Consider the following 12,531-nt stretch of genomic DNA (forward strand, 5'->3'; position numbering starts at 1 on the left):
TAGCATAAATATATAATAAATATATAATAAATATTTTGCAATTTTTTCACAAAATTGAATCATTCATTTATTTAACAAATGATATGTTATGGTAATGTTTTTAAGGCTGTACTTGAATAATGAATGTTTTTATTTGATGAATAATGTTCATGTCAAAACTCCGGTTTCCTCCCCCGGTCCAAAGACATGCATGGTAGGTTGATTGGCATCTCTGGAAAATTGTCCGTAGTGTGTGATTGCGTGAGTGAATGAGAGAGTGTGTGTGTGTGCCCTGCGATGGGTTGGCACTCCGTCCAGGGTGTATCCTGCCTTGATGCCCGATGACGCCTGAGATAGGCACAGGCTCCCCGTGACCCGAGGTAGTTCGGATAAGCGGTAGAAAATGAGTGAGTGAGAGTGTTCATGTCAAAAAAAAAGTCATCATTAGTATAAATACTGATAATAAGAGCAGGAAATAGAAGGTACGGGTTTATTTGTTATTTCTATCATTAATGTGTTACATTTCTTTTTTTTCTTATTTGACTCTTGTGGTCTGAGGACTGAGTATAATTTATTTGATTGCTTTTATTGGTGTTATTATGGGCTGAAAGAATAAAGAAAAAAAATGGAGAAAAATGTCAGACTTTTGTAGTAGAATGTTATAAAAAAAATGTCAGAGGTGTTACACAATTAAACACACAATCCCCAAAAGAAAACAATTCAATTTCTCTGCATATTGTTGAATTTCTCAGCATGACCACACTGCAGGCAGTAAGTCTATGTTTCGAGAAGGCGTCTGCTGTGTGTTTTACGGAGCGATGGTGTTTGTCTAAGCATAGAAAACTCTCAGCATCCCTTCATTCTGAATGCTAATCTTCCCAAATGAACAGATTTTCGTCTGTATTGTGTACCTGCGGGGAGACACAGGGACTTATTATTATTTTTTTTTACAGCATTTGCATTTATTGAACAGCTGAGTAATAGAACAGAAACAGAAATGCTGGAGGGGGTTTCATAAGCATTCATAACCCTTTTATTATCTACATTGCGGTTTCTCATTATAGCTGGGATTACCATATACACCAATCAGCCATAACATTAAAACCACCTGCCTAATAAAGTGGAAGCCCGGCTCTGGACTCGTCGAGACCTCCGAAGGCCCTCCGAAAGATCCTCCATGAATGGGACTTGTTTGTCCAGCACATTCTAATAACACACCAAGTCTATATCTTTTTTTTTTTTTTTTTTTTAGAACATAATTATAAATTCATTTGCTTGATAAATTCAAGATTTTTTTGTATTCGTTTACTCCGTGTCCTTTTAAACCCTCACTTTAAAATACTAATCGGAGAATAGGAGAATGAATAATTAATAAATAAATAAATAAATAAATAAATAAATAAATAAATAAATAAATGAGAAAAAAAACAAACAAAATAGCATAGAAATTATGAGATAAGAAATATGCTCTATTAATATTATTATTAATGGTAAAAAAAAAACAACTAATAATTAAATATACAAAAATAAATAAAGGAATAAATAATACGTAAAAATGGGCATGAGGAAAATCATGTTTTAATAATTTTGTTTTAGAAATGATTTTTTTTTCTAATTACCATCAATAGAACATTACTTTCATCATGCTTTAGAAAGGCAGCTTTAAAATATTATATCGTGCTTCAGGCGAAACAAAGGCCTGAATTACACCGGTTTCATTCTGACGCTTACATTCAGAATTTATTGCAACATTCCTTTCCCTGGTCCTAAAATCTCAAAATGCCTTCAGCCGTCTGGGTTCTAAATCTAAAACCCCTGCCTTTTAACAGAGCGTGAAAAAGTGAACAGTGTGAAAATGTGTCATTTCTGTAGCCCTCAGTGATTTCACTAGAATTGTGCGATTTAGTGGACTAGCATGTCACGGCTACACCGTGTTAGCATATGAGGAGCATCTCTCCTCCTACACCTTCCTTTCGAAGGCTTGAAGCTTTGAAAACTCTCAGCAACCCTCATTCTAAACACTAATCTCTCTCAAATAAATGGATTATCCCCCGCTTTCTGTCGTCTGGGTCGTAGCTGCAGGGTGGCACGGCGGGATTTTTCATTTTGGCTGCACTTTTGAAACAGCTGAAAAATGCCACCATGCTGTCTGTCTGTTTATACTGTATGTAGCTATAGATCTATAGATCTAGAGCAACAATATAAAGATGATCATTTCAGTATTGGTCTGATTGTGATAAAGGTTCACATCAAACATCAGCAAAGGGAAGATGACATAGCTGTTGATTCCAGGTGAGCTGGTTTTTGGAGTATTACAGGAAGTGCGAAGCTCCTGAGATTTTCACCCTTAGCAGTTTATAGGGAATGGTGAGGAAAAAAAAAAACATATAAAGCATCACCTTGTCGATAACAGAGAAACCGACAGATCAGTTTGAGGAAAGCTACAGCAACACAAAGAAGCACTCTGTATGTCCATGGTGCACAGAAAAGCATCTCAGAACACACTGAACCATGTGGCAGAACAAACATCATAACAGGCTCAAAAATGGAAACCATTGGTGGATCAAGCGGTTATGGCTCTGGGTTGTTGATCGGAGGATTGAGCTTCAAGCCGTATAACTGACAAGCTGCCACTTGAACAAGGCCCATATAGTATGGTTTATAAAATATGCCTTATAAACAGTTAGGAAGACTGTTATAAGGATTATTATTGCTATAACTGTGTTACGTGGACTGCTTTATGAGCCATTATTTACATTTGCATTTATTCCTTTAGCTGATGCTTTTATCCAAAGCGCTAGTGAATTAGATTTGTAAAAGCTAGTGAAAGGTGGATAGTGATGGAGTCTGCCGGCCGGATTGAGCTTTATCTCACCACCGAACCGAAGGAAAGTCAGTTGGAAGGATCTGGAAAGAGACCTCATGCCTCACTGAGGAGGCATTACCAGAAAACATAAACTTCATAAAAGAGTGTGCTGAGGTGGGAACATCGAGGCCCTTAATATGATTGAGTGGATGACTTCTTTCAAGCTGCTTGAATGCAAGGTATGGTGCTGCATCCTGAATCATTTGGAGGAGTTTGATAGACCTGGTTGGTCAGAAATATTCAAGAGGTCATTGAAAGTCATCCAGAGGATTGTGGGATTTGAATTCACAACCTTCTGATCAGTAATCCAATGCCTTAACCACTAAGCTACCACTTCCCCAACCTCACTGTACAGCTAGACTCAAGCCACTCAGGACAGCCAGAAATCTCTGGATGACTTTCTATGACCACTTGAATATCACAGACAGACCAGGTCTATCAAACTCAACCTACTGAAGAGGTCGTTGAGAGTCATCCGGAGATATCTGGCTGTCCTGGGTGGCTTGAGTCTAGCTGTACATTGAGGTTTGAGAAGTGGTAGATAAGTGGTTAAAGCATTGGAATACTGTGGCAAGGTTGTGAACGCATGATGATTCAGAACGCAGGGCCAAACCTTGACGTGACGTGACGTGACATATGGCTAAGTATGGTGACCCATACTCGGTGCCTTGCTCAAGGGCACCTCAGTCGTGGCTGGCCCGAGACTCGAACCCCTAACCTTAGGCCACGACTTCCAGGACTTCCAGGATCAAAGAACCCACATTGTACCGCTCTTTCTCATTGTCCAAGGCATCAAATTAAAGGTCTGGATGCACCTACTGTACCTCAGCACACTGCTTTATCAGGTTTACGTTCTCCTGTGGTGCCTCCACAGTGAGGCATGAGGTCTCTTTCCAGAACCTTCCAGCTGACTGTCCATCGGTGGTGTTATGAAGCTCAGTCCGTACCACCGTACAAGGTCCATTATCCGAAGCATTACAAATACAGTTATATGGTTAGTGATCAGAAGCCGCACACACACACACACACACACACACACACACACACACACACACACACACCGGACAGAGTCTAGGAACGATAAAGAAATCTCGCTTCGACTCACGCAGACACAGAATCACACTTTCATCAGCACAGTGACTGAGAGAAAGCGAGAGAAAAGGAGATTTCTGTGCCATCCTGCGTCTAAGCGCTTATTTCGTCAACTTGACGGAATAATTAAAAAAATTTGTGCCTGACAGAGAAAATGTTTTATTAGCGCAAATGTTTCATTAAGAGCAGCAATTTTCTAATTAAATCCCACTACAATCACTCAACCTCATTCCATTATAGAAATTAAAAAAATAATAATAAATGAAAAAAATAAAAATTACATGCTTTCTACATGATGGTTTAATCACCTAATCATTTATTTTTTTTTTTTTGTGAAAAATTGTAGCCTTTTATCAGGGATGGAAAAAGTAAAAACTAATATAAATTCCTAAATGAGAAATGTTCGTATTTAATTAAAAATAATGTCAATTTATATAAATGTATTAATGAATTTTTTCACACTGTTTGATATAAAAAAAAAGCCCAACATCAAATGTAGAATTGCTGCTAGATTTAATTTGACATGACATGTATTTATTGTTTCATCAGATTTAATAAATAAATAAAATGACTTTAAATGCAGATAAGAGCTGAGTGAGATATCTGATCTTCTCTAAGTGGTAAAGTTTGTACAGACAGAGAAGGAGGAAGAGGAGGACGAGGAAGAGGAATGTGTCTTATCTGTACATGTTCCTGCTTCTAATAGAGCGCCGCTGATATAATAACCATGCAGGAGCGTTACCATGACAACCAGCATCAATAACATCCCCGGTGTGGACGTTCATGCAGGGACCTCAGCCTTGTGAGTTCAGTACAGTTCTAAACACACACACACACACACACACACAAGTGGTGAACTACGGAAAAAAAAAAATATCCTTTTAAATGTTGCTCTCGAAACGTCCTTCGGTAAGAAGGGAGACTCTTGTGAAAACTTGTGAGGGACAAAATGTGACAAATCTCAGCTATAACACTCGGGTTGGCTGTCTAAGCCCACACACTGCTGCTGCGTGTCTAATTCACCTCCACACACACACACACACACACACACACACACACAACAGGCACACATTTAGGTTATGGGTTGATGTGATGTGAGCTGTAACTCTAAGAGAGTTCATGTTTCCACCCGCACAACAGCGGGGTCTCGGTCTGTGTATGCGTATGTGTGTGTGTGTGAGTGTGCGTGTGTGTGTGTATGTGTGTGTATGTGTGTGTATACACAGACAGCAGCAGTGTGTGGGATGATGGACCAGAGCTGGAGATGCAGCTCTGATAGAGCAGCTAATTGAACACGTGGGAGAAGAACAGAGACGGGAGATGAAAAGAACCCGAAGAAGAGAAGTATAAAAGAGAGAGAGAGAGAGAGAGAGAGAGAACTGAAAGAACAACATGTGAAAAATCTGTGAGATTTCTCTATCTCAGCATGAAACCATGAAAACGGTTCATGTCTGCAGACTTCAGCTTATTAAAAATAAATATTTATAAGAATGCAAATTAGGGAAACACCCCCATGTTCTTTTGCATGAGTCAGATTACGATATCATCACTCTTGTTTTTTTCCTGCTCGCTGTCAGAATATATTTACTCATCACCATAATAACCACTGTCGCTAACAATTAGTTAGCTTGCTAGATTAGCAATAAGCCATTGATTAGCATATCAGCATAATACAATCTCAACAATCTGAGCTCATTCGTTCCCCCAAAACAGTCGGTTCTTGTAAGTTATTTGTATCAGCATGTAGCACGTTTTTTTTTTGTAATATACTGTAAGCACCGTTGTGTGCAAAAGTTTGTGCACGTTTAGGACAAAATGTCAAGGAGATCAACAAAACATTTAGCATTTCCATTTTATTTTTAATATCCTTTTTCTCAATATGATATAAATATTCTCTAAGAATAAAACTAAAATGATCAATCTTGGCCATAGCATGCCATTTTTTCCCTTGGGTTACTAAAAAAAAAGGAGCTCAGCAAGATTTATGTATTCTTTCTTTCCCTTTTATCATCCTTGAATGTTCAGTCCTGATTTATGGCCTTGAAATATCTGATAAAAGCCTGGAATTCAGTTTGTGTCTGACGCTCTGTCTTTTCTCTTCATGTTCTGTCACGATAACGCTGCTGTCGGAAATAAAAGAGACGATAAATAAAAATGTGAGAATTTCAGGTGATGTGGTCACAGTTCATCGGGTAAAAAGGAACTGGCGGTGAAGCCAAGGGGAAAAAATGGGGGGAAAAGAACGAGAAAGAGGTGGATAAGAAGTGAATTGTAGCCAATAGAAGGAGAAGGATGTAACAGCATCTTGTTTCCCCAGCAGACTCAATGTCACGCATGAGCGAAGGAAGGAAGAAAAGAAAGAAAGAAAGAAAGAAAGAAAGAAAGAAAGAAAGAAAGAAACTGTAGAAGACAAAAATAGCTTTCCTGTCTGTGAGACAATCTGAGAAACATGTCCAGTACCAGCTGTGTCCTTATTTCACAGACAGTGGGAGTTATTCCAACACAATACACCATTTTTTTTTTGCTTTGTTTTGTTTGTTTGTGTTTCACAAGCGTTACTATCTCAGCCTTAATATAGCCTGCATTTGGGCTCTTGCAGTTTTCCGGAGGAGTGGACAGTCATCAAGTAAAATACACTCGACACTCCGGCTTTCTGCCCTCGGGTTTTTCTCCAAACGAGCAGAACTGGTGACATGGTGAAGCGAATCTATCTATTCTACTGTGGGATATTTTTGAAGAAGGTTGGAAAGTGCTTGGATTAGAATTTAAAAAAGTTTCAGATCAGTTTTTAGGTCAGGCTAATAACTATTGGAGTTCAAATCAGTGCAGCAAAATAAGAACACAAGTCTATCAAGAATCCTACATTTTTATAAGAAATAAATCTCTTCTATTTATTAGAAAACATTTCTTTTGAGATTCTGGTCCGTGTTGCATCACATCACATTTCTGTACTTTCATGCCTCAAATCTCTTCTTCGAAGCCTATTTTTCTCACATATACACTAAAGCACAGTGAAATTGTTTCTTCACATATCCCAACTTTGGAGCTTGGGGTCAGAGCACAGGGTCAGCCATGATACAGATCCCCTGGAGCAGTGAGGGTTAAGGGCCTTGCTCAAAGGCCTAACCGTGGCAGCCAACCGTCGAATTTGATCCCAGGCCCCTGAGGAGACAGGAGATCTCATAGAACTGGGAGGTCATCGTCATGTTCATAAAACAATTTTGAGACAACTTTTGTTTTGTGACCTGGTGCATTATCATGCTGTATGTAGTCATTAAAGATCAAAAATTGTGGCCATGAAGAGATCCGCATGTTCAGTAGAAGGCATTCAAGCGATGATCGATTGGTATAAATGGCCCAAAGTGTGACAAGAAAAGGTTACGTGCATGGAATTAAGCTGTTGGTGCCAAAGCCTACCATCTGAAGACTGTAGAACCCGATGCTGTCTCCTGCTATTTTGGTCCATTCACTTCAAGGTCAATGTTTTGTGCATTCTGAGATGTTTTTCTGCTGACCACGATTGTACAGAGCGATTATCTGAGATTATCTGAGCCATTCGCCATGACCCCGGTCCTTAGCAAGGGCTGCAGAATCTCAGCACACTGGATATTTTTTCTTTATCTTTCCACTCTGAGTAAACTCCTGAGACTGTGTGAAAATCCCAGGAGACCAGCAGTTGTAGAAATACTCAAACCAGCCCATCTGGAACCAACAGATTCAAGCCAGTCCCTATATTTTTTATTCCGATGCTTGATTTGAACATTACCAGCTGTTGTCAGCAAGCCAGGGTGCCTTCTGGGGTAAAACTATAGACTAAAGACATATCTCTTGACCTAGCCATACACATAAAACATCCTATAACCTTGAGTCCTGTAGATCTGATTAAAAGCATATTGTCATCTAGTCATGGTTAATATTATGCACAGCAGCTATGCTAATTGTTCAACATTTGCTTCTCTTTTTCTAACCATCATGACGCATACAGAGATCGTACCAGCTCCAATTTTTCTTCCTCTTCCATCTAAGGGAGTTTTTCCTCACCACAGTCGCCTCAGTCACCTCAGGCTTGTTCATTAGTGATAAATACAAACACATTGAAATATAAGTCTAATATTAATCTTGAACTTTTGTATAATATTAATCTTTGTATAATACTAAATGTTTTCTAACCTTAACCCTAACCCTAACCCTCTTATGTTCTGTAAAGCTGCTTTGAGACTATGTCCGTTGTTAAAAGCGCGATACATATAAAACTTAATTTAATTATAAAACCCTGGCTCAAACACAGGGATAGCAAAATAAACAGTTTAATTAACACAGGCACCAAAAGAAAACACAGACAAAACAAACACAAACTTGAAGATGATTCAGGGGTAAGTAGTAGAGGTCTTCACGGGTCCACTTAGATCCGAAAACCCAGGGTCCGACCCGAGACCCGAGCGGGTTCGGGATTAAAAGTTTCACGTGTGCCTCGGACACGGGTCGGGAATAATAATAGCGGCATCGGGTCTCGGGTAATTTAAAATTAATGTGTTTTTACTGAAGGGACCCGAGAAGACACAAACTACTGTATCTCGCGTGTGTGCATCGACTCGAGTCCTTTTCCAACCTCTCTTCTGTTTGCCAAGACCACTTGCGACATCGTGTTGCTGCCGGAAAGCTAATTTTCATTGAAACAAACCTGTCAATCAATTTTGAATCCAAGCTGTTGCGGTTACTTTTCTGTCTGACTGGTGCATGCAGGGCTGCATCACATGCATAACATTTGGCTCCAGTCGGGTTAAAAAAATTGCAGGGTTCGGGTTCGGGTAAAAAATGATTCGGGTCACTTCAGGTCAGGTACATTTCTTTAGACCCGAGAAGACCTCTAGTAAGTAGCACATAACATAAGACAAAAACAAAACATCTAAACACAACCCTGCCAGTTGTAACAGAATGTAGACTCTGGAAGGCCTAAAATTGTTCCCCATTGTCATAATAGTTAATAAATTCTCTCCGCATTGCATGTGTATCCTAATCAGTAGGGTTCATCTAGGTGTTAATAACGAATAGTTATAATACATTAAATGTCGCAGAAACTTTGAGTGATGTTGCGTTTGTTTCTAATATAAATATATAGTTATATTTTAAACTATAAAATGCCCTCAAAAAGATGGTCATGTTTTAAAAAAACAAATAAAAAATGTTTTACCCTAGAAGTAAGACTTAAATGTTTAATTTATAGCCAATGTGTATAAAAATCCCAATTCAAATATCTAGTCCTCAGGATTGGATTAATATGTTTAACAGTTTAAAGGTACAGTATGTCTGAACAGGATGCTGCCACCACCATGCTTCACTGTAGGAATATTGTATTCAGTGTTGAGTTTTTGCAATGATCAATTCTGTATTTGAAAGTAATTTTGGAAAGTTTATTTACTTTTTTTTCCTACGTCAGTATTCTGAGCTACATTGAGGAGATTTGTGACGTACCACGATCATCGTAATTAATAACCTGAATCATAAAATTTTAGTTTCTGAGTAAAAAATTGTGATTAGGAGCAAATTTTCTTCACCTACTTCACTGAAGGACTTTATTATTTGCTATTATTTCAGTTCAACCTTGGCCTAGTTGAGACAAGGCTAATTATAAAAGCTCAGCTGGAGGAAAATGAGCCTCCTGTAGTGTGCACTACTTAGCAATGTTCTATCCCATTGCCCTGCTCATGTCTCAGGGGTCTACAACAATGCTTATTTAAAATAGTCCACGATGTCTTTTTATTAATCTCAATACTGACCAGCGGGGAGGGATGGCGACACGTTGAGATGGATCTTTAACGGAATTTGAGCAACCACTTGAGTTAAGGTAAAAAGTCAGAACCGGAGGTGGAGACAATGCTTCATTAGATGCTTCTACCTTTCTAGAAATCCACAACTTTTGCTGTAGAACTATTAGAAAAATGTATTTTCTTTAAACATAGTACTGATATAACAAGATTTTTAGTAAAAGGAAAAAGTTTCCTCTATGACTCTATACAGCTATTTATAAAGTGTTAGAACTGGCATGCCGTACCTAGATCTAGGAATTTGCCAGGGTTCTTTAGATAGTTAACAGTTTTCAATTTTTAAACAGGCATCCAGGAGATTTTAGAACTGCCATGGCAACCATACAGTCTTGTTTAGATAGTTGACAGGACTTGTACAGCCATTTAAGGGCACACAGAATCACTACTTTGTTTAAAAAATGGGTTCCTTTTAGGTTCTTTTGAGTATAGAATAGAAGCCTTTATTATCGCCACATATACATTAGAGCACAGTGGAATTCTTTTCTTGACATATGTCAACTGAGGATGCTGGGGTCAGAGTGCAGGGGTGGCTATGATACAGCAATCCTGGAGCAGGGAGGGTTAAGGTCCTTGCTCAAGGGCCCAACAGTGGCAGACTTGTGGACCTTGGCAGCTTGGCAGTGCTGGGGCTTAAGCCCTGATCCTCCAATCAACAACCCAGAGCCTTAACCACTTTAGCTACCACTGCCATACTGTATGTGATGATGAGGTAGCCTAGTGTTTAATATGTTGGATTATTGAGGGGAAGGTTGGAAGTTGGGGGCACGGTGGTTTAGTGGTTAGCACGTTGGCCTCACACCTCCAGGGTTGGGGGTTCGATTCCCGCCACCGCCGTGAGTTTGCATGTTCTCCCCGTGCCTCGGGGGTTTCCTCTGGGTACTCCGGTTTCCTCCCCCGGTCCAAAGACATGCATGGTAGGTTGATTGGCATCTCTGGAAAAATTGTCCGTAGTGTGTGATTCCGTGAGTGAATGAGAGTGTGTGTGTGCCCTGCGATGGGTTGGCACTCCGTCCAGGGTGTATCCTGCCTTGATGCCCGATGACACCTGAGATAGACACAGGCTCCCCGTGACCCGAGGCAGTTCGGATAAGCGGTAGAGTGAGAGTGAGAGGTTGGAAGTTTGAATCCCAGGTCCACAAGTCTGCCACTGCTGGGCTCCTGAGCAAGGCCCTTAATCCTCAGTTTATATAAAAAATGTAAGGCGCTCTGAATAAAGGTGTCAGCTAAATGCTAAAAATGTAATGATTTTTATATTTGAAACACTCATTTAGGATAAGCATGCCAAAAAATGTTTGCTAGGTTCCATAAAAAAATGTAACACTTCAATTTAATGCATGTAGAATCAGGTCATCAGATCAGATTCTAAAATGAACACGCTGTGTCATAAAAAAACCCTTTTAATATGTGATGAAAATAGGCTCTCTTTATTTCCTTATGTCCTATTTTTACTTCGTGATATAAGCATGAGATATCCAGGAACAGAGATTCTGCTCTAAAGCTTGAAACCTCCTTAGAATTTTCTGAGACCCTGCATGAACTTTCACATTTCTCAGCACGATGACTCTGAACTCGAGAACAAAGCTCGGGGGAAATATTGTGTACCGCGTGTCCTTTTTATTTATTTTTAAAAAAATATATTCTATTACGTATACATAGAGATCCTAGTGGACGAACATGGAAAGTATCATATTTTTATCGCAAACCTGTTATTTTGTTGAATAATGAAAAATACTACATTAATACCTTTTATCACTATATATATATATATATATATATAAATATATATATATATATATATATATATATATATATATATATATATATATATATATATATATATATATATAATGTGTGTGTGTATATATATATATATATATATATATATATATATATATATATATATATATATATATATATATAAATATACATACATACATATATATATACAAAAGACTGAGATCAGATCCTGCATAAAATAATGACCATGTTTACAGCTTTGTACATAAGGTCAGATTTGACTCATGACTTAAAGCAAATGTTCACGCGACATATGGATGATGATCTAAAACGGATCATATGAATTTGCCCAAATTTGTCCATGTCATATTCGTGTCATATTTCTCCTCAAGAAGAGTCGCAACGAATCAACACGTCTTCTGAGGTAAATGTCTTCAAAACACTGGGCTCAAAGAAAAAAAAAATCTTGACCCCCGCTAGTTCTGGTCCCTGTCTGAGGACAGGAATTTAGCGCAAGACAATCCACTGCAACGCGGACTAAACCCTGTGCATTGCAGGTTTTGGAGATACAAGGATTCCGCCTGACAGCGACGATATATATATATATATATATATATATATATATATATATATATATATATATATATATATATATATATTCTTGGGAAAAAGAAAGTACACCTTCATGCAGATCCAATGTTTCATTTTTCAGGGCCAACATCATGGCAAACATTAATACACAGCTCTCTTCATATCCAGTCAAAACATCTAAACTGGATTGAGGTCGAGACTATGACTTGACCATTCAACCACCTTGATTTATTGTTCCTCAGCCATTCAGATGTCGATTTGCTGGTGTGCTCGAGATCATTGTAATGTCGCATGACCCAATTTCAACCCAGCTTAAGCTGCTGGACAGATGGCCTCACATTGTCTCTTAAAATAATCTGGTATAATATTAATAGAATAAACAAGGCTGTGATGGCACAAGGTTACCAAACATCATCTTTGTGTCATCGTATCTGCAATATT

This window comes from Tachysurus vachellii, chromosome 24 (genome assembly GCF_030014155.1).
Source record: "Tachysurus vachellii isolate PV-2020 chromosome 24, HZAU_Pvac_v1, whole genome shotgun sequence".
Lineage (NCBI taxonomy): Eukaryota > Metazoa > Chordata > Actinopteri > Siluriformes > Bagridae > Tachysurus > Tachysurus vachellii.